Source organism: Pristiophorus japonicus, chromosome 30 (genome assembly GCF_044704955.1).
Source record: "Pristiophorus japonicus isolate sPriJap1 chromosome 30, sPriJap1.hap1, whole genome shotgun sequence".
Classification (NCBI taxonomy): domain Eukaryota; kingdom Metazoa; phylum Chordata; class Chondrichthyes; family Pristiophoridae; genus Pristiophorus; species Pristiophorus japonicus.
Genome location: NC_092006.1, coordinates 11363821 through 11388361, shown reverse-complemented (window position 1 = coordinate 11388361; position 24541 = coordinate 11363821). Strand labels below are relative to the sequence as shown.

The 24541-nt window shown below is 51.8% G+C and overlaps 1 protein-coding gene across 1 annotated transcript in view; it reads left to right on the top strand.

Annotated features, from left to right (window-relative positions):
• LOC139240216 (multiple epidermal growth factor-like domains protein 10) overlaps positions 1-24541 on the top strand; it is a 232263-nt gene that overhangs the window by 44905 nt on the left and 162817 nt on the right. Inside the window, exon 2 of the mRNA XM_070868687.1 lies at positions 22006-22091. The gene's annotated coding sequence lies outside the window, so the exon portion shown is untranslated. The remainder of the gene's footprint in view (positions 1-22005; positions 22092-24541) is intronic.

The window sequence follows — 24541 nt, the reverse complement described above, 5'->3', positions numbered from 1 at the left end:
CCACTCCTGTTTCCAATTCAACAACAACTTGCATTTATATAGCACCTTCAATGTTGTAAAACACCCCAAGGCCCCTCACAGGAGCGTCATCAGACACAAATTTGACACATGGGCCATGTAAGGAGTTATTGGGGCAGGTGACCAAAAGCTGGGTCAAAGATGTCGGTTTTAAGGAGTGTCTTAAATAGATAGAAAGACTTGCATTTGTATTGTGCCTTTCACCGCCATCGGACGTCTCAAAGCGATTTACAGCCAATGAAGTACATTTGGTGTGTGGTCGCTGTTGTAATGTATGAAACGCGGCAGCCAATTTGCGCACAGCAAGCTCCCACACACAGCGATGTGATAATGACCCAGATCATCTGTTTTAGTGATGTTGGTTGAGGGATAAATATTGGCCCCAGGACACCGGGGCGAGCTCCCCCTGCTCTTCTTCGAAATAGTGCCATGGGATCTTTTACGTCCGTGTGAGAGGGCAGACGGGACCTCGGTTTAACGTCTCATCCGAAAGACAACACATCTGACAGTGCAGCGCTCCCTCAGTACCGCCCCTCTGATAGTGCGGTGCTCCCTCAGTACCACCTCTCCGACAGTGCGGCGCTCCCTCAGTACTGCCCCTCTGATAGTGCGGTGCTTCCTCAATATCGACCCTCCGACAGCGCAGCATGGCACTCCCTCAGTACTGCCCCTCTGGCAGCGCAGTGCGGCGCTCCCTCAGTACCGCCCCTCCGACAGCGCAGCATGGCATTCCCACAGTGCTGCTCCTCTGATAGTGCGGTGCTCCCTCAGTACCACCTCTCCGACAGTGCGGCACTCCCTCAGTACTGCCCCTCCAACAGCGCAGTGCGGCGCTCCCTCAGTACTGCCCCTCCAACAGCGCATTGCGGCGATCCCTCAGTACTGCCCCTCCAACAGCGCAGTGCGGCGCTCCCTCAATATCGACCCTCCGACAGCGCAGTACAGCGCTCCCTCAGTACTGGCACTGGGAGTGTCAGCTTAGATTGTGTTGTGCTACAAGCTGCTGGATAGAAGGGACAACATTTTATTTTTGTAACAGAGAGCCAGTGGCGGAACCTGGGCCAAAAGAGGAAAGGAGTGAGATGGCGGATGAAGGAATTAAGTCAATAACATTCCCGAACTCGGCCTCCGGAAACCTTCCCTGCGGGAGTTTGGGAGAGTAGTTTTGGAAAAGCCGCTGATTGCTCTCCTCCTGGAGCCCCCCCTCCCAGACCGCCCGCCCGATTCCAGTAATGCACAGCTCAGGGACCTGGTGCCGGCCAGTCAGTCAGTCACAGGAAACAGGAGGCTATAAATAACGGAGAACTTAGGCCCCTGCACCAGGCCCCAGATCCACTGGAGCCCAGCTAAAGCATTCGCTGCAGTTTTTTTAAAGGCATAACCAGGCAAGCTGGTCGCTCAGTGTGTAGCTCTCTCTCTCTCTCTCTCTCGCCTCTGAGTCAGAAGGTTGTGGGTTCGAGTCCCACTCCAGGGACTTGAGCACAAAAATCTAGGCTAACACTCCCAGTAATGGAATTAGTAATGGGGAACATGGAGATGGCAGAAACTCTGAACAAATATTTTGTGTCAGTCTTTACAGTAGAGGACACGGACAATATTCCAACAGTGGATAGTCAAGGGGCTATAGGCGGGGGAGGAACTTAACACAATCACAATCGCAAAGGACGTGGTACTCAGTAAGATAATGGGACCAAGATCCTGCAAATCCCCTGGGAGGACAGACGCACCAACGTTACCGTCCTCGACCAGGCCAACATCCCCAGCATCGAAGCACTGACCACACTCGACCAGCTCCGCTGGGCAGGGCCACATTGTCCGCATGCCCCAGACACGAGACTCCCAAAGCAAGCGCTCTACTCGGAACTCCTTCACGGCAAGCGAGCCAAAGGTGGGCAGAGGAAACGTTACAAGGGACCACCCTCAAAGCCTCCCTGATAAAGTGCAACATCCCCACCGACACCTGGGAGTCCCTGGGCCCAAAGACCAGTCCGCCCTAAGTGAAGGAAGTGCATCCGGGAGGGCGCTGAGCACCTCGAGTCTCGTCGCCGAGAGCGTGCAGAAACCAAGCGCAGGCAGCGGAAGGAGCGTGCGGCAAACCAGTCCCACCCTCCCCTTCCCTCAACCACTGTCTGTCCCACCTGTGACAGGGACTGTGGTTCTCGTATTGGACTGTTCAGTCACCTAAGGACTCATTCTAAGAGTGGAAGCAAGTCTTCCTCGATTCTGAGGGACTGCCTATAATGGGACTAAAGGTGGATAAATCCCCTGGACCTGATGGCTTGCATCCTAGGGTCTTAAGAAAAGTAGCGGCAGGGATTGTGGATGCGTTGATTGTAAATTACCAAAATTCCCTGGATTCTGGGGAGGTTCCAGCGGATTGGAAAACTGCAAATGTAACGCCCCTATTTAAAAAAGGAGGAAACTATAGACCAGTTAGTCTAACATTTGTGGTTGGGAAAATGTTGGAGTCCATTATTAAAGAAGCAGTAGCAGGACATTTGGAAAAGCAAAATTCGGTCAGGCAGAGTCAGCATGGATTTATGAAGGGGAAGTCATGTTTAACAAATTTGCTGGAATTCTTTGAGGATGTAACGAGCAGGGTGGATCAAGGGGAACCAGTGGATGTGGTGTATTTGGATTTCCAGAAGGCATTTGACAAGGTGCCACATAAGAGGTTACTTAACAAGATAAAAGTTCATGGGGTTGGGGGTAATATATTAGCATGGATAGAGGATTGGCTAACTAACAGAGAACAGAGAGTCGGGATAAATGGTTCATTCTCAGGTTGGCAATCAATAACTAGTGGGGTGCCGCAGGGATCAGTGCTGGGACCCCAGCTATTTACAATCTATATTAACGACTTGGAAGAAGGGACCGAGTGTAACGTAGCCAAGTTTATTGACGCTATAAAGATGGGAGGAAAAGCAATGTGTGAGGAGGACACAAAGAAATCTGCAAAAGGACATAGACAGGCTAAGTGAGTGGGCAAAAATTTGGCAGATGGAGTATAATGTTGGAAAGTGTTGGCAGAAAAAATCAAAGAGCAAGTTATTATTTAAATGGAGAAATATTGCAAAGTGCTGCGGGACCTGGGGGTACTTGTGCATGAAACACAAAAGGTTAGTGTCATATATGAGCAAAGAGTCTGATTGGATACTGTGAGCTCAAAGTAAAGTGTGACCTTAGACTTTTATTGCAGGTCTCCAGAGTGTCTCTCCTACCTGTGAGGCCTCCTTAAATACCTGTGCTCCCAAGGGATTGTGGGATCCCTTGGGACTCCAGGGAATGAGCCCTCTGGTGGCTGTGCAAGGTATATACAAGTTTACATACATAACAACACTCCCCCCCCCCCAAAGTCAACAGTGTAACTGTTTACAAGGTGAGTCCATTTGTGGCCTTTCTTTCCCTGGTTGATCTTCTCAGTGCAAATGCTGGCTTTGGTGAATCGTTTGTTGGGCCCTCACTGGGCTGCTGTGCAGCTGGCCTTGCTGGGCTGCCTGGTGTGTTGGGCCCTGCTGGGCTGCTGTGCAGCTGGCCTTGCTGGGCTGCCTGGCGTGTTGGGCCCTGCTGGGCTGCTGTGCAGCTGGCCTTGCTGGGCTGCCTGGTGTGTTGGGCCCTGCTGGGCTGCTGTGGGTGATGGGTTTTGCTTTGTGGCCAATCGCGGTGTCGGTTGCCACTGGTGTGTATGTTGGGGGATCAAAGAAGGTCGGGTCCAAAGTGGGTTGCTCAGTATAATCCTTGAATCTGAGTTTGATTTGGTCCAAGTGTTTCCGGTGAATGAGTCCATTTGAAAGTTTGACCCAAAACACCCTGCTCCCCTCTTTGGTCACAATGGTGCCAGGAAGCCACTTGGGACCTTGTCCATAATTCAATACAAATACAGGATCATTGACACATTTGCGCCATCATGATATGTACTTTGTTGAAGCCGCCTGTCGCTACCTGTAGATGAACTAACGAGAGCCTTGTCTTAAGTGCCCTTTTCATGAGCAGTTCAGCAGGTGGAATCCCAGTGAGTGAGTGTGGTCTCGTGCGGTAGCTAAGCAGGATTCGGGATAGGCGAGTCTGCAGTGAGCCTTCAGTTACCCTCTTCAAACCTTGCTTGATAGTTTGCACTGCTCTCTCTGCCTGACCATTGGATGCTGGTTTGAACGGGGCAGATGTAACATGTTTGATCCCGTTACGGGTCATGAACGCTTTGAACTCGGCACTGGTAAAGCATAGCCCATTGTCGCTCACGAGGACATCAGGTAGTCCTTGTGTGGCAAACATGGCCCGCAGGCTTTCAGTGGTGGCAGCGGACGTGATTGTCGACATTATCTCACATTCAATCCATTTGGAGTACGCGCCTACAGCCACAAGGAACATTTTACGCAAAAACGGGCCTGCATAGTCGACATGGACCCTAGACCACGGTTTGGAGGGCCAAGACCATAAACTTAGTGGTGCCTCCCTGGGTGCATTGCTTAACTGTGAGCATGTGTTACAGCTCTGCACGCAGGACTCTAAGTCCGCATCGATACCGAGTCACCACACATGGGATCTGGCTATCGCTTTCATCATTACGATGCCTGGGTGGGTACTGTGGAGGTCATTGATGAAGATGTCTCTGCCCTTCTTGGGGACCACTACCCGATTGCCCCACAGAAGGCAGTCTGCCTGTATAGACATTTCATCTTTGCACCGCTGGAACGGCTTTATCTCTTCCTGCATTTCCACTGGGACACTGGACCAGCTCCCGTGAAGCACACAATTTTTTATTAGGGACAGTAAGGGGTCCTGGCTCGTCCAGGTTCTAATCTGTCGGGCTGTGACGGGTGATTGCTCACTCTCGAATGCTTCCATAACCATGACTAAATCTGCGGGCTGCGCCATTTCCACCCCCGTGGTGGGCAATGGCAGCCTACTGAGAGCATCGGCGCAGTTTTCTGTGCCTGGCCTGTGGCGGATGGCGTCGTTGTATGCGGTCAACGTGAGCGCCCATCTCTGGATGCGGGCCGATAAATTCGTATTTATCCCCTTACTCTCGGAAAACAGGGATATCAGTGGCTTATGGTCCGTTTCCAATTCAAATTTTAGCCCAAACATTTTCTTTACCCTATAGACACACGCTAACACTTCTTTCTCAATCATGCTGTCGGCTCTCTCAGCCTTAGACAGACTCCTGGATGCATAAGCAATTTCCCAAAATCATTACCTTGTTGCAATACACACCCGACGCTATATGACGACGCATCACATGCGAGTACCAAACGCTTAGATGGATCATACAACACAAGCAATTTGTTTGAGCATAACAATTTTCTAGCTTTTACAAAGACATTTTCTTGGCTTTTGCCCCAAACCCATTCGTCTCCTTTATGCAGTAAGGCGTGCAGTGGTTCTAACAGTGTGCTGAGACCCGGTAAGAAGTTACCAAAATAGGGTCCTAGAAACGACCGCGGCTCCGTCATGTTCTGTGGCCTCGGTGCGTTCTCGATTGCCTCCGCCTTCGAATCGGTGGGCCTGATGCCGTCCGTCATAATTCTTCTCCCCAAGAACTCCACTTTAGGCGCCAGGAAAATACACTTTGAGCGTTTCAACCTGAGTCCCACGCGGTTGAGTCAACTAAGAGCCTCCTCCAGGTTCTGCAGATGCTCAACTGTGTCCCGACCTGTAACCAAGATGTCGTCCTGGAAGACCACCATGCGCGAGACTGACTTCAGTAAGCTTTCCATGTTTTTCTGGAATAGCGCCGCAGCTGATCGAATTCCAAACGGGCATCTGTTATAAATTAAGAGACTTTTGTGCGTGTTGATGCAGGTGAGGTCCTTCGATGATTCCTCCAGCTCCTGCTTCATGTAGGCCGAGGTCAAGTCCAGCTTCATAAACGTCTTTCCTCCCGCCAGCATCGCAAATAGGTCATCAGCCTTTGGTAGTGGGTATTGATCCTGCAGGGAGAAACGATTGAATGTTGCTTTGTAATCACCACAGATTCTGATGGTGCTGTCTCCCTTAAGGACTGGAACAATCGGACTGGCCCACTCGTTGAATTCGATTGGCGAAATGATGCCCTCTCGTTGCAGCTGGTCTAGCTCGATCACTACCCTTTCTCTCATCATGTATGGTACTGCTCTCGCCTTATGGTGGATGGGTCGCGCCCCTGGAATTAGATGGATATGCTCCTTGGAACTTCCCGATGCCTGGCTCGAACAGCGAAGGAAATTTGTTTAAGACCTGGGCACACAAAGTGTCGTCAGTGGACGATAGCGCTCGGATGTTGTCCCAGTTCCAGCGTATCTTTCCCAGCCAGCTCCTGCTGAGCAGCGTGGGACCATCGCCTGGTACCACCCAGAGTGGTAGCTTGTGCACCGCTCCATCGTAGGAGACCTTTACAGTAGCACTGCCGATTACAGGAATCAGTTCTTTTGTGTAAGTTCTCAGTTTCGTGCGAATTGGATTTAAGACTGGCCTTGAGGTCTTGCTGCACCACAATTTTCCGAAAGTCTTTTTGCTCATGATGGACTGGCTCGCGCCCGTGTCCAGCTCCATTGACACCGGGAGTCCATTTAATTCAACCTTCAGCATTATCGGGGGACACTTTGTGGTAAATGTGTGCACCCCATATAGCTCTGCCTCCTTGGTCTGAGGCTCTGGTTCGTCGTGATCTGCCGTGGATCTGTCCTCCTCTGCAACATGGTGGTTTACAGGATTAACAGTGTTTGCAGCTCGCCTGCACATACGTTGGAGGTGTCCCATTGTTCCACAGCCCTGGCAAACATATCCTGTGAAGCGGCATGAATGGAAACAATGATCACCCCCACAGCGCCAACAAGGTGTTAATAGCCTTGCATTCATCACCCTTGATGGTGGACTCTGAGACATCTACAGACGTGCAGCTGCAGGCATGTGGGGCCTGCCCTGTACGTTGCAATTTGAAAACATTACTTTCTTCACAGTACTTGTAGCAGCTGAGAGATTTGCTTAGCATTGTCACTGGTGGCAATGAACGCCTGGGCTATCACCGTGGCCTTACTCAAGATTGGGGTCTCTACAGTCAAAAGTTTGCGAAGTATGGTTTTGTGGCCAATGCCAAGTATGAAAAAGTCTCTGAGCATGTGCTCCAAATGTCCTCCAAATTCGCAATGTCCTGCAAGGCGGCTTAGCTCGGTGACATAACTCGCCACTTTCTGGCCTTCAGACCTTTTGTAGGTGTAGAACCGGTACCTCGCCATCAGAACGCTTTCCTTCGGGTTCAAATGCTCCCGGACCAGTGTGTACAAATCGTCGTACGATTTCTCCGTGGGTTTCGCTGGAGTGAGCAGATTCTTCATGAGACCATACGTTGGTGCCCCGCAGACAGTGAGGAGAATCGCCCTTCGTTTGGCAGCGTTCGGTTCCCCTTCCAGCTTGTTGGCCACGACGTATTGGTCGAGTCGCTCCACGAAGGTTTCCCAATCATCTCCCTCCGAAAATTTCTCCAGGATGCCCACTGTTCTCTGCATTGTTGGGTTCATCATCAGTATCTCGTCGCCAGTTGTTGTATATGAATAAAGAGTCTGACTGGATACTGTGAGCTCAAAGTAAAGTGTGACCCTAGTCTTTTGATGCAGGTCACCAGAGTGTCTCTCCGACCTGTGAGGCCTCCTTAAATACCTGTGCTCCCAAGGGATTGTGGTATCCCTTGGGACTCCAGGGGATGAGCCCTCTGGTGGCTGTGCAAGGTATACAAGTTTACATATATAACAGTTAGTATGCAGGTACAGCAAGTGATCAGGAAGGCAAATGGTATCTTGGTCTTTATTGCAAAGGGGATGGAGTATAAAAGCATGGAAGTCTTTGCTACAGTTATACAGGGTATTGGTGAGGCCACACCTGGAATACTGCGTGCAGTTTTGGTCACCATATTTACGAAAGGATATACTTGCTTTGGAGGCAGTTCAGAGAAGGTTCACTCGGTTGATTCCGGAGATGAGGGGGTTGACTTATGAGGAAAGGTTGAGGAGGTTGGGCCTCTACTCATTGGAATTCATAGAAACATAGAAACATAGAAAATAGGTGCAGGAGTAGGCCATTCGGCCCTTCGAGCCTGCACCACCATTCAATAAGATCATGGCTGATCATTCCCTCAGTACCCCTTTTCTGCTTTCTCTCCATACCCCTTGATCCTTTTAGCCGTAAGGGCCATATCTAACTCCCTCTTAAATATATCCAATGAACTGGCATCAACGACTCTCTGCAGTAAGGAATTCCACAGGTTAACAACTCTCTGAGTGAACAAGTTTCTCCTCATCTCGGTCCTAAATGGCTTACCCCTTATCCTTAGACTGTGTCCTCTGATTCTGACTTCCCCAATATCGGAAACATTCTTCCTGCATCTAATCTGTCCAATCCCGTCAGAATTTTATATGTCTCTGAGATCCCCTCTCATCCTTCTAAACTCCAGTGAATAAAGGCCCAGTCGATCCAGTCTCTCCTCATATGTCAGTCCTTCCATCCTGGGAATCAGTCTGGTGAACCTTTGCTGCACTCCCTAAATAGCAAGAATGTCCTTCCTCAGATTAGGAGACCAGAACTGAACACACTATTCTAGGTGAGGCCTCACCAAGGCCTTGTACAACTGCAGTAAGACCTCCCTGCTCCTATACTCAAATCCTCTCACTATGAAGACAAATATACCATTTGCCGCCTTCACCGCCTGCTGTACCTGCATGCCAACTTTCAATGACTGATGTACCATGACACCCAGGTCTCGTTGCACCTCCCCTTTTCCTAATCTGCCACCATTCAGATAATATTCTGCCTTCGTGGTTTTGCCCCCAAAGTGGATAACCTCACATTTATCCACATTATACTGCATCTGCCATGCATTTGCCCACTCACCTAACCTGTCCGTCACCCTGCAGCCTCTTAGTGCTTCCTCCTCACAGCTCACACCGCCACCCAGCTTAGTGTTATCTGCAAACTTGGAGATATTACACTCAATTCCTTTATCTAAATCATTAATGTATATTGTAAATAGCTGGGGTCCCAGCAATGAGCCCCGCGGCACTCCACTAGTCACTGCCTGCCATTCTGAAAAGGACCCGTTTATCCCGACTCTCTGCTTCCTGTCTGCCAACCAGTTCTCTATCCACGTCAGTACATTACCCCCAATACCATGTGCTTTAATTTTGCACACCAATCTCTTGTGTGGGACCTTGTCAAAAGCCTTTTGAAAGTCCAAATACACCACATCCACTGGTTCTCCCTTGTCCACTCTACTAGTTACATCCTCAAAAAAATCTAGAAGATTTGTCAAGCATGATTTCCCTTTCATAAATCCATGCTGACTTGGACCGATCCCGTCACTGCTTTCCAAATGCACTGCTATTTCATCCTTAATAATTGATTCCAACATTTTCCCCACTAACCGGTCTATAATGACCTGTTTTCTCTCTCCCTCCTTTTTTAAAAAGTGGTGTTACATTAATATGTGACCTTATTTTTCTTACCAAAATATTATACCTCACACTTATGTTGAACTTCATTTGCAAATTATATGCCCAAAGTCTTGTATTGTTAAATTGAATGGTCTCCTTCTTCTGTCTTTCTATGATTATATATTTTAATTAAGAAATTGGGCAATGGATCAAGGCTCATGGTGTAGGATACCAATTCAGAAGAATGTGAGGTGATCTTATTGAAACGTATAAGATTATGAGGGGGGCTCGACAAGGTGGATGCAGAGAGGATGTTTCCACTGATGGGGGAGACTAGAACTAGGGGGCATGGTCTTAGAATAAGGGGCCACCCATTTAAAACTGAGATGAGGAGGAATTTCTTCTCTCAGAAGGTTGTAAATCAGTGGAATTCATTGCCTCAGAGAGCTGTGGATCCATTGAATGGATTTAAAACGGAAATAGACAGTTTCTTAACCGATAAGGGAATAAGGGGTTATGGGGAGCGGGCGGGGAAGTGGAGCTGAGTCCATGATCAGATCAGCCATGATCGTATTAAATGGCGGAGCAGGCTCGAGGGGCCGAATGGCAGACTCCTGCTCCTATTTCTGATGTTCTGTCGGGGGCGGTGTGGGATCTGGCTATCGCTTTCATCATTACGATGCCTGGGTGGGTACTGTGGAGGTCATTGATGAAGGTGTCTCTGCCCTACTTGGGGACCACTACCCGATTGCCCCACAGAAGACAGTCTGCCTGTATAGACATTTCATCTTTGCGCCGCTGGAACGGCTTTATCTCTTCCTGCATTTCCACTGAGACACTGGACCAGTTCCCGTGAAGCACACAATTTTTTACTCGGGACAGTAAGGGGTCCTGGCTTGTCCAGGTTCTAATCTGTCGGGCTGTGACGGGTGATTGCTCACTCTCGAATGCTTCCATAACCATGACTAAATCTGCGGGCTGTGCCATTTCCACCCCCGTGGTGGGCAACGGCAGTCTACTGAGAGCATCGGCGCAGTTTTCTGTGCCTGGCCTGTGGCGGATGGCGTAGTTGTATGCGGACAACGTGAGCGCCCATCTCTGGATGCGGGCCGATGCGTTGGTATTTATCCCCTTACTCTCGGAAAACAGGGATATTAGTGGCTTATGGTCCGTTTCCAATTCAAATTTTAGCCCAAACATTTTCCTTACCCTAGAGACACACGCTAACACTTCTTTTTCAATCATGCTGTCGGCTCTCTCAGTCTTAGACAGACTTCTGGATGCATAAGCAACCGGTTGCAATTTCTCAAAATCATTACCTTGTTGTAATACACACCCGACGCCATATGACGACGCATCACATGCTAGTATCAAACACTTACATGGATCATACAACACAAGCAATTTGTTTGAGCATAACAATTTTCTAGCTTTTACAAAGGTATTTTCTTGGCTTTTGCCTCATACCCATTCGTCCCCTTTATGCAATAAGGCGTGCAGTGGTTCTAACAGTGTGCTGAGACCCGGTAAGAAGTTACCAAAGTAGTTCAGGGGTCCTAGAAAAGGTTTTCCAGATCAGGATGATGGTTAGCTATCTCTAGGTCAATTGTTGCTATGTTAATGTCTCCTGGGGAGAAGGGTTTTTCGAGTATCCACAATTCTCCAGACAATTTGCTTTAGTTTCAATATCCCAGACAGCTTCAATACTCAAAACTGGTTTCTTTGAAGGATAGTTCCTTTAGTTCTTAACCCTGCCCACACAGACTCAATCTGCTTTGTAAAATCCTAAATTCGATTAAAGTTCGTAGTTTCTTCCATGTAGACTTTAGGATCTCAAACCTTCTGGTAGATAGTTCCAAATTAAATTTCCTTTCCAATGAGTCCAAACACTTGGGGGGTTTAACCACGAATTTTGCAACCCTTCAGTTCTTATGTTGACTGCAGTGCGCCTTTAATGTACTGAAACGTCCCAAGCTGCCTCACAGGAGTGTTAGAAGATAAAACATTTCACACTACATAAGGCGATATTAGGGTAGGGCTTGGTCACATAGGTAGGTTTTAACAAGCGTTTTGAAGGAGGAGAGAGAGGCGGAGAGGTTTAGGGAGGGAGTTCCAGAGCTTGGGGTCCAGGCAGCTGAAGGCACGGCCACCAATGATGGAGCGATTATAATCAGGGATGGTCAGGAGGGCAGAATTAGAGGAGCACAGAGATCTCGGGGGGGTTGTGGGGCTGGAGGAGGTTACAGAGATAGGGAGGGGTGTAGGGGCTGGAGGAGGTTACAGAGATAGGGAGGGGTGTAGGGGCTGGAGGAGGTTACAGAGATAGGGAGGGGTGTAGGGGCTGGAGGAGGTTACAGAGATAGGGAGGGGTGTAGGAGCTGGAGGGGGTTACAGAGATAGGGAGGGGTGTAGGGGCTGGAGGGGGTTACAGAGATAGGGAGGGGTGTAGGGGCTGGAGGAGGTTACAGAGATAGGGAGGTGTGTAGGGGCTGGAGGAAGTTACAGAGATAGGGAGGGGTGTAGGGGCTGGAGGGGGTTACAGAGATAAGGAGGGGTGTAGGGGCTGGAGGAGGTTACAGAGATAGGGAGGGGTGTAGGGACTGGAGGAGGTTACAGAGATGGGGAGGGATGTAGGGGCTGGAGGAGGTTACAGAAATGGGGAGGGGTGTAGGGGCTGGAGAAGGTTACAGAGATAGGGAGGGGTGTAAGGTCTGGAGGAGATTACAGAGATAGGGAGGGGTGTAGGGGCTGAAGGAGGTTACAGAGATAGGGAGGGGTGTAGGTGCTGGAGGAGGTTACAGAGATAGGGAGGGGTGTAGGGGCTGGAGGAGATTACAGAGATAGGGAGGGGCGAGGGCTGGAGGAGGTTACAGAGATAGGGAGGGGCGAGGGCTGGAGGAGGTTACAGAGATAGGGAGGGGGATGGAGGGATTTGAAAACAAGGATGAGAATTTGAAATTTTTTTTAAAGACACGCCTTTCATCACCTCAGGAATGTCCCAAAGCGCTTTACAGCCAATGAAGTACTTTTGGTGTGTAGTCACTGCTGTAATGTGGGAAACGCGGCAGACAATTTGTGCACAGCAAGCTCCCACACACAGCAATGTGATAATGACCCAGATCATCTGTTTTAGTGATGTTGGTTGAGGGATACATCATCATCACAGGCAGTCCCTCGGAATCGAGCAAGACTTGCTTCCACTCTAAAAGTGAGTTCCCAGGTGACTGAACAGCCCAATACGAGAGCCACAGTCGCTGTCACAGGTGGGACAGACAGTGGTTGAGGGAAGGGGAGGGTGGGACTGGTTTGCCGCACGCTCCTTCCGCTGCCTGCGCTTGGTTTCTGCACGCTCTCGGCGACGAGACTCGAGGTGCTCAGCGCCCTCCCGGATGCACTTCCTCCACTTAGGGCGGACTGGTCTTTGGGCCAGGGACTCCCAGGTGTCGGTGGGGATGTTGCACTTTATCAGGGAGGCTTTGAGAGTGGTCCCTTGTAACGTTTCCTCTGCCCACCTTTGGCTCACTTGCCGTGTCGGAGTTCCGAGTAGAGCGCTTGCTTTGGGAGTCTCGTGTCGGGGGCATGCGGACAATGTGGCCCGCCCAGCAGAGCTGGTCGAGTGTGGTCAGTGCTTCGATGCTGAGGATGTTGGCCTGGTCGAGGACGCTAACGTTGGTGCGTCTGTCCTCCCAGGGGATTTGTAGGATCTTGCGGAGACATCGTTGGTAGTATTTCTCCAGCGACTTGAGGTGTCTACTGTACATGGTCCATGTCTCTGAGCCATACAGGAGGGCGGGTATCACTACAGCCCTGTAGACCATGACATTGGTGCCAGATTTCAGGGCCTGGTCTTTGAACATTCTCTTCCTCAGGCGGACGAAGGCTGTACTGGCGCACTGGAGGCGGTAAATATTGGCCCCAGGACACCGGGGAGAACTCCCCCTGCTCTGCTTCCAATAGTGGCCCCAGGATCTTTTACATCCACCCGAGAGGGCAGACGGGGGCCTCGGGATTAACTTTTAAACACACCGTGTGGCGCTCCCTTCAAAACTGGGTGCTCGGAGGATTAAAGACTGATGTGTGTCCACCTTAGGGAGCGCCTTCAAGATAATCTAACAGGCCACTATTCCCCAGTTAGTGAGGCGGGGGGGAGGAAGTTATACTGACGCACTCCTCAGTAATATCGGAACAGGAGGAGGCCGTTCAGCCCCTCGGGCCTATTCTGCCATTCAATGAGATCACAGGTAACCTGGAGCTTAACTCCATCCACGCGCCTTGGTTCCATCACCCTTAATACCCTTGCTGAACCATTGCTGGTCGAAAGAGGAGTCATAGAACCATAGAAATTTACAGCACGTAACGAGGCCATTTTGGCCCATCGTGTCCCGCGCCGGCCGACAAAGAGCCACCCGGCCTAATCCCACTTTCCCGCTCTCGGTCCGTAGCCCTGTGGGTTACGGCACTTCAAGTGCACACCCAGGTACTTTTTAAATGTGGTGAGGGTTTCTGCCTCTACCACCCTTTCAGGCAGTGAGTTCCACCCCAGACCCCCACCACCCTCTGGGTGAAAACATTTCCCCTCAAATCCCCTCTAAACCTCCCCCCAATTACTTTAAATCTATGGCCCCTGGTTGTTGACCCCTCCGTCCTATCCACTCTATCCAGGCCCTTCATAATTTTATACACCTCAATCAGGTCTCCCCTCAGCCTCCTCTGTTCCAAAGAAAACAACCCCAGCCTATCCAATCTTTCCTCATCGCTAAAATTCTCCAGTCCCGGCAGCATCCTGGTAAATCTCCTCTGTACCCTCTCCAGTGCAACATCCTGGTAAATCTCCTCTGTACCCTCTCCAGTGCAACATCCTGGTAAATCTCCTCTGCACCCTCTCCAGTGCAACATCCTGGTAAATCTCCTCTGTACCCTCTCTAGTGCAACATCCTGGTAAATCTCCTCTGTACCCTCTCCAGTGTAACATCCTGGTAAATCTCTTCTGTACCCTCTCCAGTGCAACATCCTGGTAAATCTCCTCTGTACCCTCTCTCGTGCAACATTCTGGTAAATCTCCTCTGTACCCTCTCTAGTGCAACATCCTGGTAAATCTCCTCTGTACCCTCTCCAGTGCAACATCCTGGTAAATGTCCTCTGTACCCTCTCCAGTGCAACATCCTGGTAAATCTCCTCTGTACCCTCTCCAGTGCAACATCCTGGTAAATCTCCTCTGTACCCTCTCCAGTGCAATCACATCTTTCCTGTAATGTGGTGACCAGAACTGCACGCAGTACTCCATAGAAACATAGAAACATAGAAAATAGGTGCAGGAGCAGGCCATTCAGCCCTTCTAGCCTGCACCGCCATTCAATGAGTTCATGGCTGAACATGAAACTTCAGTACCCCCTTCCTGCTTTCTCGCCATAACCCTTGATCCCCCGAGTAGTAAGGACTTCATCTAACTCCCTTTTGAATATATTTAGTGAATTGGCCTCAACTACTTTCTGTGGCCTAACCAGTGTTTTATACAGTTCAAGCATAACCTCCCTGCTCTTGTATTCCATGCCTCGGCTAATAAAGGCAAGTATCCCGTATGCCTTCTTAACCACCTTACCCACCTGGCCTGCTCCCTTCAGGGATCTGTGGACCTGCATTCCCAGGTCCCTTTGTTCCTCTACACTTCTCAGTGTCCGACCATTTAATGTGTATTCCCTCGCCTAGTTAGCCCGCCCCAAATGCATTACCTCACACTTCTCCGGACTGAATCCCATTTGCCACTGATCTGCCCACCTGACCAGTTCATCGATATCTTCCTGCAGTCTGCAGCTTTCTTCTTCATTATCAACACCACGGCCCATTCTAGTATCATCTGCAAACTTCTTAATCATACCCCCGACATTCAAGTCTAGATCATTGGTATATACCACAAAAAGCAAGGGACCCAGCACTGAGCCCTGCGGAACCCCACTGGATACAGCCTTCCAGTCACAAAAACACCCATCGACCATTACCCTTTGCTTCCTGCTAAAGTAAAGTGTATCTAAAGTAGAGAGGCGGGGGGGGCTTGGCCACCGCCACGGCCGGCATTTCCAGACAAACTTCACCGGTGCACAAAGCACGATTTCGAAACCTTTCACTGCTGATGCTCACACCCTTTTCCAACTCTGAAAAGACGTCTTTTTGCCCATAAATATATGTTTTAGGGTCTGGCCTCATCCAGCTGCACGGCTGCACTGTGAATATTATCTGGAGGTTTTTGTTTTTAGATGGCATTCGAAAAAGAAATAGAAGATGCTCATTTAATCCAGGCTGACACTCCCAGTGGCACAACTGAGGGAGTGCTGCACTGTCAGAGGGGCACCACTGCACAAGATTAGCCTGCCATGTGGGACCTCGTCAAAAGCCTCGCGAAAATCCAAGGAGCAAATGACGACTTTCAGGGGGGTAGATTGAGACTAATCTGCCTAATATTAGACTCCACAGCCAATTCCTTACCAGCCGCAGGACAAAGCCCGTGACAGAGCGGCAAATTGGATCCGAAATTGGTTCAGTGGCAGGCAGCAAAGGGTAATGGTTTGAGGAGAGCTTTTGTGACTGGAGGCTGTTGCCAGTGGGGTTCCTCAGGGCTCAGTACCAGGAGAGGCGTGAATCTGGGGCCCAGGAGAGGCGAGGGCCCAGGGATGCAGCACAGGCCCAGCCCACACTGTGCGATATGTGGGCGCACTGGGTCCGTGCAGCAGAGCTGGTCTCCAGTCGTCCTGGTTAACCCTTGCCCCTGGACCAAGACCTCGCTCTGTCAAGCCCCGTGTGGTGGCTGGTGTGCAACGGTCACCCCACGTTCAAAAAAATCCACCCACAGGCATCTTCCACCCTTCAGGATGTAGTTCGGGATCCGGAATATTAGGTCCTTCATTGAAACACCTGTGAACTCATCCCTTTTTGGCGTGGAAGTCAAGTTATCCTCGCTTCGAGGGACCGCCTCTGATGATTTGCTTCCTGCCTTTGAGCCTATTTTGGATCCAACTTGCCACTTTGCCCAAGATCCCCTGGGCTTTTACTTTCGTGACCAGTCTGCCATGTGGGACCTTCTCAAAAGCTTTGCTAAAATCCATATACACTACATCGTACAGGAAGGGTGACGCAGGAAGTGTGACCCAGGAGGTGTGACGCAGGAAGTGTGACGCAGGAGGTGTGACGCAGGAAGTGTGACGCAGGAAGTGTGACCCAGGAGGTGTGACCCAGGAAGTGTGACCCAGGAGGTGTGACGCAGGAAGTGTGACGCAGGAAGTGTGACGCAGAAAGTGTGACACAGGAAGGGTGACCCTGGAAGTGTGACGCAGGAAGTGTGACGCAGGAAGGGTGACACAGGAAGGGTGACCCAGGAGGTGTGACGCAGGAAGTGTGACCCAGGAGGTGTGACGCAGGAAATGTGACGCAGGAAGTGTGACGCAGGAGGTGTGACGCAGGAGGTGTGACCCAGGAGGTGTGACCCAGGAGGTGTGACCCAGGAAGTGTGACCCAGGAAGGGTGAAGCAGGAAGTGTGACCCAGGAAGGGTGACACAGGAAGGGTGAAGCAGGAAGTGTGACCCAGGAAGGGTAAGCCAGGAAGGGTGACCCAGGAAGGGTGACACAGGAATGGTGACCCAGGAAGGGTGACCCAGGAAGTGTGACCCAGGAAGGGTAAGCCAGGAAGGGTGACCCAGGAATGGTGACCCAGGAAGGGTGACCCAGGAATGGTGACCCAGGAAGGGTGACCTCATCGACCCTCCTGGTTACCTCCTCGAAATATTCAATCAAGTCAGTCAGGCACGACCTTCCTTTAACAAATTCGTGCTGACTGTCCCTGATTAATCCATGTCTCTCAAAGTGAAGATTTATCCTGTCCTTGAGGACTTTTTCCAATACTGAGGTTAGGCTGACTAGCCTGTAATTACTCAGTCTATCCCTTTCTCCCTTCTTACACAAATCATCATCATAGGCAGTCCCTCGAAGCGAGGATGACTTGCTTCCTTGCCAAAAAAAGGATGAGTTCACAGGTGTTTTGAATGAAGGTCCCGAACTACATCCTGAAGGGTGGAAGATGCCTGTGGGTGGATTTGTTTAACGTGGGGTGACTGTTGCACACCAGCCACCACACGGGCTTGACAGAGCGAGGTCTTGGTCCAGTGGCAAGGGTTAACCAGGACGACTGGAGACCAGCTCTGCTGCACGGACCCAGTGCATCGGTACCTTTGATGAACAAGTTCAGATTCGGCCTAACCTGAGAGGGAAGTATTTACACGTCGCAGAGTGTTGCATCACTGCGAGACTCCGTTCAGGACGCTTTTCAGTCACGCGCTAATAACGGAAATTCTTCATTTATCTGGGGATTGCTTTCAAGCACAAGTTGCTATGAGGTTATCTCCCAGCGGGGTTCTGTGCTGGAATTTGCCTTCTAAACAGGATGGAATATTTAACTAGTGCAGGCCTGGAACAAAACTCTCCAACACACTGAGACACACACACACACACACGGGCCGTACAGTGCCAGACGGGAGTGAATCGTTCCCCTTTACCCGCTGTGTGCTGAACTTGTACAGGAGCTAACACTAGGACACACACATGGGCCATACAGACCCAGACTCCAGGTCGGAGGGAGCTCTGTCGTGCCAGGGATGTTTGGCAATAAATATTTTAGGCAATTTGCTTGGTTTGTCTGCTATGTGATTGGTGCTTGCTGATTGGTGCACTGGCTACACGTTCAATTGTGACTCGTCAACTGGGGATAAGATTTCAGCCAATGAAATGTGTGCACCGAAAATTGGATTGAGCTGCAGTGTGACGCGGGAAGTGTGACGCAGGAAGGGTGACCCAGGAAGTGTGACCCAGGAAGTGTGATCCAGCAAGCGGGACGCAGGAAGCGTGGCCCAGGAAGCGTGACCCAGGAATGGTGGTGCAGGAAGGGTTACGCAGGAAGGGTGACCCAGGAAGGGTGACCCAGGAAGTGTGACCCAGGAAGTGTGACCAGGAAGTGTGACCCAGGAAGGTTGACCCAGAAAGTGTGACCCAGGAAGCGTGACCCAGGAAGCGTGACCCAGGAAGGGTGATCCAGGAAAGGTGACCAGGAAGTGTGACCCAGGAAGTGTGACCCAGGAAGGGTGGTGCGGGAAGGGTGACCCAGGAAGTGTGACCCAGGAAGGGTGGTGCAGGAAGAGTGACCCAGGAAGGGTGATGCGGGAAGGGTGACCCAGGAAGGGTGATGCGGGAAGTGTGACCCAGGAAGGGTGGTGCAGGAAGAGTGACCCAGGAAGGGTGATGCGGGAAGGGTGACCCAGGAAGGGTGGTGCGGGAAGGGTGACCCAGGAAGGGTGATGCGGGAAGTGTGACACAGGAAGTGTGATGCAGGAAGGGTGACACAGGAAGCGTGACCCAGGAAGTGTGATGCAGGAAGGGTGACACAGGAAGCGTGACCCAGGAAGCGTGACCCAGGAAGGATGACGCCGGAAGTGTGACCCAGGAAGCGTGACCCAGGAAGTGTGACGCAAGAAGTGTGACCCAGCAAGCGTGACTCGGGAAGTGTGACCCAGAAAGTGTGACCCAGCAAGCGTGACGCAGGAAGGGTGACCTAGGAAGTGTGACCCAGGAAGTGTGACGCAGGAAGGGTGACCCAGGAAGTGTAACCCAGGAAGTGTGCGCAGGAAGGGTGACCTAGGAAGTGTGACCCAGGAAGTGTGACCCAGGAAATATGACACAGGAAGTGTGGCGCAGGAAGTGTGACCCAGGAAGTGTGATGCAGGAAGTGTGACCCAGGAATTGTGATGTGGGAAGGGTGACCCAGGAAGTGTGGCAAGCAAAAGGATGCAGACCTGCCCGCTTTATTATACTCAGAGAATCTCACAGCACAGAGGAGGCCGTTCGGCCCATCGATCCTGTGCCGGCTCTGTGACAGAGCAATCCAATCAGTCCCACTCCCCCATGCTCTTTCCCCACCGCCCTGCAAAATTATTAATCGATAGATACAGATGTGGCAAGATCTCTTGAAGGCACGGCCACCAATGGCGGAGCGATGGAAATCGGAGGATGCACAAGAGGCCAGAATTGGAGGAGCGCAGAGGTCTCGGGGGGTTGTGGGGCTGCAGGAGGTTATGTAAAGGGTTGATCTAACAGTATGTCATCGAACTCCTTTAATAATAATAACTTGTAGTAAAACGTCCCAAGGTGCTTCACAGGAGCGATCATAAGACAAAACATTTAACACCGAGCCACATAAAGGAGAAATTAGGGCTGGTGACCAAAAGCTTAATGAAAGAGATAGGTTTTAACATAAGAACAAAAAAATTCGGAGCAGGAGTCGGCCATTCGGCCCCTTGAGCCTGCTCTACCATTCACTAAGACCATGGCTGATCTTCAACATCAACTCCACTGTCCCGCCCGATCCCCATATCCCTCGATTCCACTCGAGTCCAAAAATCTAGCGATCTCAGCCTTGAATATACTCAAAGACTGAGCCTCCACAGCTCTCTGGGGCAGAGAATTCCACAGATTCACCCCCCTCTGACTGAAGAGGTTCCTCCTCATCTCCGTTTTAAATGGGCGACTTCTTATTCTGAAACTATGCCCCCTAATTCTAGATTCCCCCACCGAGGGGAAATATCCTCATTGCATCCACCTTGTCAAGCCCCCTCAGAATCTTATACATTTCAATAAGATCGCCTCTCATTCTTCGAAACTCCAATGAGTAGAGGCCCAACCTGCTCAACCATTCCTCAGAAGACAACCACCTCATCTCAGGAATCAACCGAGTGAACCTTCTCTGAACAGCCTCCAATGCAAGTATATCCCTCCTTAAATACGGAGACCAAAACTGCACGCAGTACACCAGGTGTGGCCTCACCGATACACTGTGCAGTTGTAGCAGGACTTCTCTGCTTTTATACTCGGTGGGTTTGCGGGAGGGAGAGGCGGAGAGATTTAAGGAGGGAATTCCAGAGCTTGGGGCCCTAGGCAGCTGAAGGGCAGCTGAGTTGAGGGGGGATGGAATGGGGAGGTTACTTTGCCATCCTCGTCTGCCGTCCGGACACGCCATGGCGCACCACCATCTTGCCGTCTGGAGGAGGCGGGGGTCCCCAGTGGAGTGCTGTCTACGCGGGAGTCCTCCCTCTATCTATTGGAGACTTGGCCTGGAGGGTGGTGCACGGAGCAGTCCCGTGCAATCGGTGTTTAAGTCGGGTCACGGACTCCCGGGCCGCCTGTAATTTCTGCGGTCTAGAGGAGTCCGTGTTCCACGTGTATGTACATTGTGTCAGGTTGCAGCCCCTCTTCCATTATTTGAAGGGGCCGCTCCTCAAATTCTGGCTGCACTTCCGTCCCACGCTTCCGATCTCTGGGCACCCTGTGCGGAGGGAAGCCGGCAGGTCGCAAGGCCTCCTCGTGGGACTGCTCCTGGGGCCTGGCCAAGGTGGCCATCAGCCGGTCCAGAGGGTCGTTCAGCCCGACTGCCTGCCTCTCTTCCGCGGTTACATCCGAACCAGGGTGTCCCCGGCGATGGAGCACGCAGTGTCCACCGGTACGCTCGCGGCCTTCCACGAGAGGTGGACGCCGGTGGGACTGGAGTGCATCATCACCCCCGGCAACCCAATTCTAATTTGACCGTTTAAAGTTTAAAAAGTTTTATTGGTTAATTTGTCGGTTTTAGTGCCACTTTAATAAAGGGAGCTCTTGTATGACATGGTCCATGTCTCTGAGCCATACAGGAGGGCGGGTATTACTACAGCCCTGTCGACCATGAGCTTGGTGGCAGTTTTGAGGGCTATGTACAGTAGACACCTCAAGTCGCTGGAGAAATACCACCAACGATGTCTCCGCAAGATCCTACAAATCCCCTGGGAGGACAGACGCACCAACGTTAGCGTCCTCGACCAGGCCAACATCCCCAGCATCGAAGCACTGACCACACTCGACCAGCTCCGCTGGGCAGGGCCACATTGTCCGCATGCCCCAGACACGAGACTCCCAAAGCAAGCGCTCTACTCGGAACTCCTTCACGGCAAACGAGCCAAAGGTGGGCAGAGGAAACGTTACAAGGGACCACCCTCAAAGCCCTCCCCGATAAAGTGCAACATCCCCACCGACACCTGGGAGTCCCTGGCCCAAAGACCAGTCCGCCCTAAGTGGAGGAAGTGCATCCGGGAGGGCGCTGAGCACCTCGAGTCTTGTCGCCGAGAGCGTGCAGAAACCAAGCGCAGGCAGCGGAAGGAGCGTGCGGCAAACCAGTCCCACCCTCCCCTTCCCTCAACCACTGTCTGTCCCACCTGTGACAGGGACTGTGGCTCTCGGATTGGACTGTTCAGTCACCTGAGAACTCATTTTAAGAGTGGAAGCAAGTCTTCCTCGATTCCGAGGGACTGCCGATGATGATGATCACAAAAATAGTTGTACGGCTGGTGTGTGACTCCCTGCCGCTCTGAGTCACGGAGCAGGGCAAACATTCTATCTTATCTGTGCATTGAAGGCAGGGGCTGTGTGACTTATTTGCTCTCCATAGGAACTGGCAGCAGTTAAGAAGAGCTCTGTGTGCATCCTGTTTTCATTCGAGTCCCGTCGCTTTGCTTTCTCTTCCAGTTCCCTCTGAGCGGGAGCAGACTAAGCAGCTTCCACATCTGGGCCACTCGGTGTGAGGCAGTGAGCTGTCACCAGCGCAGGAATAGGTGAGTCACGAGACGCGCTGACCCCTCCTCGCACACCTGTTCTCGCTGACCCACACTGACACCCGGTCTGGCAACGCCTCGCTTTAAAAATTCTCCATCCCCGCCTTTCAAATCCCCCCATGGCCTCCTCGCCCGCTCCCTCCCCATCTGTAACCTCCTCCAGTCCCTTCACCCCTCCCTATCTCTGTAACCCCCTCCAGCCCCACAACCCCTCCCTATCCCTGTAACCTCCTCCAGTCCCTTCACCCCTCCCTATCTCTGTAACCTCCTCCAGCCCCTACACCCCTCCCTATCTCTGTAACCTCCTCCAGCCCCTACACCCCTCCCTATCTCTGTAACCTCCTCCAGTCCCTTCACCCCTCCCTATCTCTGTAACCTCCTTCAGCCCCTACACCCCTCCCTATCTCTGTAACCTCCTCCAGCCCCTATACCCCTCCCTATCTCTGTAACCCCCTCCAGTCCATTCACCCCTCCCTATCTCTGTAACCCCCTCCAGCCCCTACACCCCTCCCTATCTCTGTAACCACCTCCAGCCCCTACACCCCTCCCTATCTCTGTAACCTCCTCCAGCCCCTACACCCCTCCCTATCTCTGTAACCTCCTCCAGCCCCTATACCCCTCCCTATCTCTGTAACCCCCTCCAGTCCATTCACCCCTCCCTATCTCTGTAACCTCCTCCAGCCCCTACAACCCTCCCTATCTCTGTAACCTCCTCCAGCCCCTATACCCCTCCCTAATGTTGTAATCTCCTCCAGCCCCTACACCCCTCCCTATCTCTGTAACCCCCTCCAGCCCCACAACCCCTCCCTATCTCTGTAACCTTCTCCAGCCCCTATACCCCTCCCTATCTCTGTAACCTCCTCCAGCCCCTACACCCCTCCCTATCTCTGTAACCTCCTCCAGCCCCACAACCCCTCCCTATCTCTGTAAACTCCTCCAGCCCCTACACCCCTCCCTATCTCTGTAACCCCCTCCAGCCCCACAACCCCTCCCTATCTCTGTAACATTCTCCAGTCCCTTCACCCCTCCCTATCTCTGTAACCCCCTCCAGCCCCTACACCCCTCCCTATCGCTGTAACCTCCTCCAGCCCCTACACGCCGCCCTATCGCTGTAACCTCCTCTAGCCCCTACATCCCTCCCTATCTCTGTAACCTCCTCCAGCCCTACACCCCTCCCTATCTCTGTAACCTCCTCTAGCCCCTACACCCCTCCCTTTCTCTGTAACCTCCTCCAGCCCTACACCCCTCCCTATCTCTGTAACCTCCTCCAGCCCCTATACTCCTCCCTATCTCTGTAACCTCCTCCAGCCCCTATACCCCGCCCTATCTCTGTAACGTCCTCCAGCCCCTATACCCCTCCCTATCTCTGTAACCTCCTCCAGCCCCTACACCCCTCCCTATCTCTGTAACCTCCTCCAGCCCCTATACCCCTCCCTATCTCTGTAACCTCCTCCAGCCCCTACAACCCTCCCTATCTCTGTAACCTCCTCCAGCCCCTATACCCCTCCCTAATGTTGTAATCTCCTCCAGCCCCTATACCCCTCCCTATCTCTGTAAGCTCCTCCAGCTCCTACACCCCTCCCTATCTCTGTACCTCTCCAGCCCCTACACACCTCCCTATCTCTGTAACCTCCTCCAAATCCCTACACCCTTCCCTATCTCTGTAACCTACTCCAGCCCCTACACCCCTCCACCCCTCCCTATCTCTGTAACCTCCTCCAGCCCCTATACCCCTCCCTATCTCTGTAACCTCCTCCAGCCCCTACACCCCTCCCTATCTCTGTACCTCTCCAGCCCCTACACACCTCCCTATCTCTGTAACCTCCTCCAGTCCCTTCACCCCTCCCTATCTCTGTAATCTCCTCCAGCCCCTACACCTCTCCCTATCTCTGTAACCTCCTTCAGCCCCTACACCCCTCCCTATCTCTGGAACCACCTCCGGCCCCTACACCCCTCCCTATCTCTGTAATCTCCGCCAGGCCTACACCCCTCCCTATCTCTGTAACCTCCTCCAGCCTCTACACCCCTCCCTAGATCTGTAACCTCCTCCAGCCCCTACACCCCTCCCAATCTCTGTAACCTCCTCAGGCCCCTACACACCTCCCAATCTCTGTAACCTCCTCCACCCCCTACACTCCTCCCTATCTCTGTAACCTTCTCCAGCCCCGACACTCCTCCCTATCTCTGTAACCTCCAGCCCCTACACCTCTCCCTATCTCTGTAACCTCCTTCGCCACATACACCCCTCCCTATCTCTGTAACCTCCTCCAGCCCAACACTCCTCCCTATCTCTATAACCTGCTCCAAATCCCTACACCACTCGCTATCTCTGAAACCCTCTCCAGCCCTCACACCTCTCCCTATCGCTGTAACCTCCTCCAGCCCTCACACCCGTCCCTATCTCTGTAACCTCCTCCAGCCCTTACACCCCTCCCTAATGTTGTAATCTC